This window comes from Elephantulus edwardii, unplaced genomic scaffold, assembly GCF_000299155.1.
Source record: "Elephantulus edwardii isolate Elephantulus edwardi_28Jun2011 unplaced genomic scaffold, EleEdw1.0 scaffold00182, whole genome shotgun sequence".
NCBI lineage: Eukaryota > Metazoa > Chordata > Mammalia > Macroscelidea > Macroscelididae > Elephantulus > Elephantulus edwardii.
The window spans coordinates 1,463,230-1,470,819 of record NW_006399932.1 but is presented as its reverse complement, the minus strand read 5'-3'; the positions used below and the strand labels follow the sequence as shown (position 1 = coordinate 1,470,819).

Sequence of the window (7,590 nt, the reverse complement as noted above, 5' to 3'; positions counted from 1 at the left end):
AAGTGCGTAAAGGTGCATGTGAGAAAGGCAGGGACAACACTGACACTAAAGTTAACTCCGCAATAAGGGATATACCTTTAACTTGCTGCTCTGTCTAATACTTCTCTAAATCTGAACATTCACATTGAGACAGACTAGGAAGAAGGATTGGCCATCCACTTCTGAAATAGCAGGCCTCTGAAAACCCTATGTAAGAAAGATATAGTAATCTTAATTTCTATTTGTCGTCTTATAAAGTTGAACATCTTTTGTAAGTGTAAAAGCATCTGCTTACAGCAGCTAAAAAGTATAAATCCATCCATATATATCTTTAACAAAACTGAAAATAGGATTAAGAACCAGATAAACAAACGAGCAAAAGGCAAATGATAATTAAACGAAAACAAATCCTAGTCAAATTACTGAACCAGATGGTAGCGAGAATAATTTCAATGTTGAAAAAGATGAAAATGTACACTGCAAATAAATAACATAAAAAATATTGAAGATTTGTCATTAGAAATAAAGCAATAGGTAGGAAAATTAAATAAAGAATAATGAGAATTTAGGATTATATATTCAATGGACTAATATTTATTACCAAACACAGTAAAAGTGTAAAGAATTTGTTACGAGCAAATCTTCACTCAAAGAAAGCTTTCTGGACAGAGGAAAAGAAAAGATATAGGAAGTTAGATTTAAAAATTTAATAAAGGCTCCTGAAAATTGAAAAAAAAAAAAAAGCATCTGCTTGTTTTTCCTTTTTGGTAAACTGTGGTTACCTTTGTTTGCACTTTTTAAAAGTTGTGTACAATCAGTTCTACTCACTTCCTCTAAGCTGCTCTCTGCAGAAGAGCAAGAATAAAAGTAAGAAGAGTCATGGGGCCACCACAGTAATCTAAATGAGAAAAGGTGATCATCTGGAAAAACTGTGGTTAACAGTAAGAAGCAGAGGAACTGGTGAAATTTTACCAGTGCAGATCTGTTGATGGACTGGAAATCAGAGAAAGTTAAGGGAAGGAATGAGGAATGCTTCCTAGACTTCTAGTTTAAATGACTTGGTGAGGAAAGAACACTTAAGACGGAAACAAAAAATTCTTTCCTTTTGGATGTGTTAACATGGAGGTATAAAACGTTAAGCAGAAAAATTAATTATACCGATAAAGTTGAGGAAATGGTGTTTAGAGCAAAGGTCTGATTTGGACATATAAACTGAGCATGTTGTCACTGCTGTGTACCACTGAGCCGGAACTTACTCATAGCTGACCCTCCAACGCATTTTTAGAGGCAGTTAATCACATGGGAGGAGAATGCCCATGTTTTTCCCACGGAGCAGCTAGTGGAATCGAACCATGTGCCACTGGGATTGCAGCACAGCTTCTTGCCCCTAGGCCACCAGACAAACTGAGCACATATCACCCTAAAGATATTTTTTTAAAACTCATGGTAATGGATGAGAGCGTGCAGAACACAGAGCCAGGTAAAGGGGACTCAACACTTAGTTCTGAGAAACCAGGACATTAAGATGTCCAGTACAGATGCCAGCAAAGGAGGCTGATGAGGATGGGGCGCGAAGTGCAGGAGAATCTAGACCACAGTGACATCAGGTACCCAAGAGTGTTTCAACAGTGGGGTGGCTGGCTGTGCTGAATGCTGCTTGGAGATTACCTCAGGACAAAAAAGTATCCATTCATTGGTCAGTCATAAAAACCTTTTTGGTGACCTGCAAAAAAGCAATTTGGGATAAGTCAAGTGGTACTTATACTGAAAAGTAATTTGCACTTGACAAATAGGAAACTGAAGAGACAATTATTTCAAGAGTTTTAGCAACGGTTTGAGCAGAATATTGGGTCATAACCGTTTCTCTTGTGTTTGAGAAATAGGAGAACATGTTGGTAAGGGAAGATTCAGAAGAAGAGAATCACAGCATAACATCTTTTGTAGAAGGTATTGGCCTTGAGAAGGATACACTTCAAAGTTAAAGTGCCAGGAATGATTTTGACAAAAGAAAGAAAACCTTTATTTCAAGATAAATAAGCAGATGATTTGTAGATATGGCAATAGAGAGATAGAGCCACTTGTTCTTATATTTGAAGGATATTTCTTAAAACAGAAATGGTTAATGAACATTAAAATGATTTTAAAATATGCCAAATTACTGGGTACTCCCAAGGCAGATATTCCTTTTGCACTGAGTAGGGGGCTGGTCTTAGTGACTTTTTTTTTCTAATAAACAGTATGGTAAAAGTGAGTGACTTCAGACACATGTCCATCAAAAGCACTATGGCTCCTACTTGCTCTCTTTGATCACTTGCTCTGGTGAGAATTGTCTCTCAGGCTATAAGAACATTCACCCGGTCTTATGGAGAATCCTATGTGACAGGGAACTGAGGCTTCCTGCCAACTGCTATTATAACTGATCCATTCTGAAAGTGCCTTCCCTAGTCCCAGTCAAGGCTTCAGATATCTGCATCCTAGTCAACTTTTTTAAAAATAGCTTATTTTATTGTGTAGAGAATATACTCAGCAGAGGGTACACCAATTCAAGTCTCTGCATAGGCAATTCAGGGACATTTATTATATTCTTTCTGTCTACAACTATTGTCACTCTCCCTTCCAAACTGTTCTTCTTGTAATTAACATGAGCTCACTGTCCTCTAAATTTCCTATCTAATCTTTCAAGATTTTATTCTCAACTTGAAACTCTTAAATGAGCATTATGTTCAAGACCTGGAGGTATTTCCTCCCCCTCTTTATCCAGGTAAAGAGGCAGTGAGACCTAGGGTGAATCCCTTCAGTGTTGAAAACTTACAATGCATTTGAGTTACAAGTAAATGATGTCTGGTTAAAGGGAGCTCTGGTGACTTAGTGGTAAGGAATTGCACTGCCAAACCAAAGGTACATGGTTCAAATCAATCCGCTGTTCCACAGAAGAAAGATGTGCATTCTCCCCCAGTGCGATTTACTGTCTTTGAAACTGTTCTGGAGGGTCAGCTATGAGTCAGTTCCGACTCAATGGTACACAGCAACAACAACTATCTGGTTGAGAGACTGCTGTTGTTCTTATACTACATTGTCAGTTGCTGTGGCTGTGTGCTGTCCAGTGAAAACTGACCCACAGCTGACCCTCCAGCGGATTTTCAGAGGCAGTTAATCACACGAGAGGAGAATGCCCAGCCTGCCAAGGACCAGCTGGTAGACTCGAACCACATGCCTTTGGGATTGCAGCTCAACTTTCTGACATTAGACCACCAGAGCTCTCTATACTGTCAGTAGTAAGTAATTTATAAGTTAGTTGTTGTTGTTTTTATGTGCTGTCAAGTTGCCTGCGACTCACAGCAACCCTATGTACATACAACAGCTCTGAAGCCTGCCCTGTCCTGAGCTGGTCTCACTGACTCTGACACACCCACCACCACTGCCCTAGTTACTACTGTATCATTCCATCTCATCTGGAGTCTTCCTCTCCTGCACTGTCCCTCTGCCCTTCTGAGCATGATGTCCTTCTCCAAGGACTGGTCCCTCCTGGCCACATGCCCAAAGTATGTGAGACAGTTTCAAAATCCTAGCTTCCAAGGAGAAACCTGGTTTCACTTCTCCTAGACAGACTTTTTTTTTTTGGTGGTCCATGGTATGTTCAAGACTCTTATCCAGCATCACAGCTCAAAGGCATCAATTCTTCTTCTGTTCTCCTTAGTCACTGTCCAGTTCTCTAATGCATAGCAATTAACTGCAAAGACCATGGTTCGGATCGAGCGCACTCTGGTCTCTAGACTGACACTGCTTCTGAGTACTCTGGAGAGGTCCCTGACGGCAAATTTTCTCCGTCTTTTGATTTCCTGACTGCTAGCTGCTGACAGTGCAAGAGTGTTGATTGTGGAGCTGAGCAAGCTGTAACTGTTAACGAGCTCAATCACTTCTCCATCTATCATGTAGTCAGAGTAGGTACTTTATATGTTGGTACTACATATGATGTTTAAAAGTACCAGTAGATTTACATGTCATGCTTCCAATCCACAAAGATTGGATTTATCATTGGTAATAAAAGGCAATAAAACCAAACATGATGGAGTAGCTGGAAAGGCGCACCACTGCAAGTGGAAGACTACCTGTTGGGCCTGGTTTCGTGAGAGGGCCCTTTCCAGCTGTGACACTTCATGGGTCTGAACAGGTGGTCTTCTAATTTATCATTGATACCTGCACCCTTTGAGAGCATAAGGGTATTATTAACAATTAAGCTGGGGCAACAGGGGTGTGCCAGCACTGTCCCACATGGCTACTGCATCTGAGGCTACAGGAGAAAAAGACTCTTTAATTATCAAGAACCTTGATGTAAGACTGGAAAATGGTCATAGTCCTAGGGAAGATAGATAGGTTAACTTTACAAGCTTAGGCATTCAACGAACCTCTCTTAAGATGGTTCTATTTACTAATTTAGCTAATTTGAGAGCCTTTTATTCAGCTTGTAGGAACAAGTATCCAAAGAAATGAGGAGCTCTGGCGATCTATTTTTCAGAGCCTGCACTCAAATCCTGAAGACGTGCGATTCAAATCCAGCAGATGCTCCACTGGAGGAGGGACAATCTGCTCCTGTGCCAGTTGGATCTGATTCGACAGTACATAAAACAACAACAACAAAACAAACCCAAAGAAATGAAGAATAAGAAAAATCTTCCCCAGGTTAGTGTGAGAGAAGCCATTTAGCTCCCTTTCAATGAAGGACTCGTGGCCAGGTGCGAGTAAATGGCTTGGTTGCTGAGAGGAGTCAGGCCTCCCCAGGGTCCCTGCTGTGCCCGGGCTGACTGATGAGATGGTAAGGGTATACACGTCCACTGTGGGCCAATTCTGATGGACCACTTGAGCCCAGAGTTGCCGGGTTTTATCGGTCTGTGTCCCAGCCTGTCTTCTGTCAAGTCCTGCTTTCTTGTTGCCATCTTCACAGGGGTTCATTTCAAAGACACTCTCTCATGAACCTCCATGAAGGGGAGCAGGAAGCCCAGGGCCCCCACAACAGGAAGGAATTTATTATTACAATATTTACATTTAGACAATGAAATAGGCCTTCTGCACTTGGAATATAATTTGGAATCTACATAATGTTAGAAAACCTCAAAGGTTCATTCCACCTCTGATTGGCAAAAAGCCCTGGGCTACCAAGTAGAAGTTCAGTGGTTTAAATCACTAACCACCCTGAAGGAGAAAAGGACCCAGGGAACTGCTTCCATAAAGAATACACAGTTTACATACACATGGAGCTCTAGTGTCAAGCGGGTTAGGAGTTGCACTGCTAACCCAAAGGCAAGCAGTTCATATCCACCAGCTAACTCTTAAGCAGAGAGATAAAGACTCTCCTCTCATGTGGTTTACTGCCTCTGAAAAGCTGCTTATGGGGTCAGCTGGGAATCGATTCCAATTTGACAGCGCATAATAACTCTGGTGGCTTAGTGGTAAGGAGCTGTGCTGCCAACCCAAAGTCACACAGTTTGAATCCATCAGCTCCACAGGAGAAAGATGGGCAATCTCCTCCGATGCAAATAAATTGCCTTTGAAACCCTGCTAGAGGGTCAGCTATGAGTCCACTGGACTTAACAACAGCAGCAACAAACAACATCTTATATATAATCCTGCAATAACAATAATAAATGTTAATCTACATGCAGATATAGAAGCAGACAGGCAAGATAAACAGAAATGGACGGGTTAGATGTATCTATGTATATAACAGAACCAACATGGGGGAGAGCCTATGTAAGCTTACATAATCATAATCAAAATAGCCTGAGAATTAATTCCTAGTCCTAGGTCCTTGGACCATCATCATGGGAAGACATCAAGGTCAGCTAACATAACATAATCCACCAAGACAATATTCTACACCCCAACTAAGGTCTTAAAAACTTACAAGCTGCTATCTAAGGTATAGCTTTTGGTCTCCTTGTCTGGAACAATTGGGGGTGGGGGGAGGAAGCAAAGATACAGAGAAAGGCATTAATACACCACGTAAACCTCAACCACGTAAATCCACAACCTTGATACTGGAAGAACCAGATGGTGCTTGGCCACCGCTGTGAACCACTATAACGAGGAAATGAACAATTTTTTTTTAAAGAAAAGCCATAAAAAACCAAAAGCAAACAAAAAAAGCAAACCCAAACCCAGGCTCACTTGTACAACTGATACTGGCTTAGTTTTTAGTCATCCTTTAAATGTGAACAAAGCTCACCTCTGTGGCTGAACTTTCAGCCAAACAACAGACAAGCCTGTAAGATGACCAATAACTCCAGAGAGGCACTCATCACTTAGAATAACCAAACATATCATGTCAAAAGAGCAACATATGCCCAAGGACAAAGCCCTAAATTCAGGAATAGATAGGGTTCACAGAAATGCGAATTCAGGAAGGAAGTGGGGAAAGTGTGATTAACTCATGAGTAATTATTCTAAAGCAAAATGTATGGGTGAATGGGAAACAAATCTGCTTTTTAACTTTCATTCAAATCACAATTTAAACAAATACTTCCCCCCCCAAAAAAAAATTATTACAGCCTAGGAAACCTTGTGGGGCACTTCTGATGAGGCAACTTAAAGTGGATTCCACAGTAAATAACCACCATCACAAGCCCTATTGGCTATGGGACCTGGGCCCAGGCCTGTGCTAAACCTGACTCATGGTTTCCCCGAAAGAGGAGGTTCTTAAGTGCTGTCAAGTACGACTCATAGTGACCCTATGAACAACAGACCTGAATTCTGTCCTATCCTGTGCCATCCTCACAATTTCAGACACAAACCCACTGCTGCAGTCACACTGCGTCAGTCCATGTGGTTGAAGGTCCTCCTATCCTTCACTGTCCCAACCTTTCCAAGCAAGATGCCCCTTTCCAACGAACAGCCTCTCCTAATAACATGCCCAAAGTATGTGAGACGGAGCTTCATCATCTTTGCCTCCAAGTTCAAACCCACAGTTCAATGCCATCAATTCTTCTGTCACCCTTCTACATTTCCCAGATCTCAGATACATAGCAAGTGACTGAAAAGACCGTGGCCTGAATCAGGCACACCTTAGTCCTCAAAGCGTTATCAATGCTTCTCAGTAATTTGGAGAGGATTAGACTTTTCCAGTGCAATACAATTCACATTACAGGGAAGTAAAGGAAAAAAACACCTGCCAAAACTCAATGTTGCTGCAGCAAAACAATACATAACTGACCCTCCAGCAGGCTTTTGAAGGCTCTAAATCACACAGACGGTGTAACTGCCCATCTTTTTACCATGGGGCTGCTGATAGTTTCGAACCGGCAGATAAGTGCCACTTATGGGTTAGCTGCACAACTCCCTAACCACAAGGCCATCAGAACTCCCTAGTGAAGATGAGCACTTTATAAATTGTAAGAGAAAGTGCTATTACCACTCTTTTCTACTGCTTTTAGATTTTTTTTAATTATTAAATTTTATTAGTTTTAATGACCATTTACAGAGATTTGGGGTTTTCATTCATTTATTGTTGCACTGTTTTCTCCACCCTCCTCCCCAGTTTGTTCTTCTTCCCCGCCATCCGAATGTCTGTTTTAATTATCCAATTGCCACAGTGCTTGTCAAAGTCAGTTCTGATTA

General features: G+C 41.3%; 1 protein-coding gene across 1 annotated transcript in view; it reads right to left on the bottom strand.

The window, feature by feature from the left end:
• NFE2L3 (nuclear factor, erythroid 2-like 3) overlaps positions 1-7,590 on the bottom strand; it is a 46,349-nt gene that overhangs the window by 15,494 nt on the left and 23,265 nt on the right. The window lies entirely within an intron of this gene.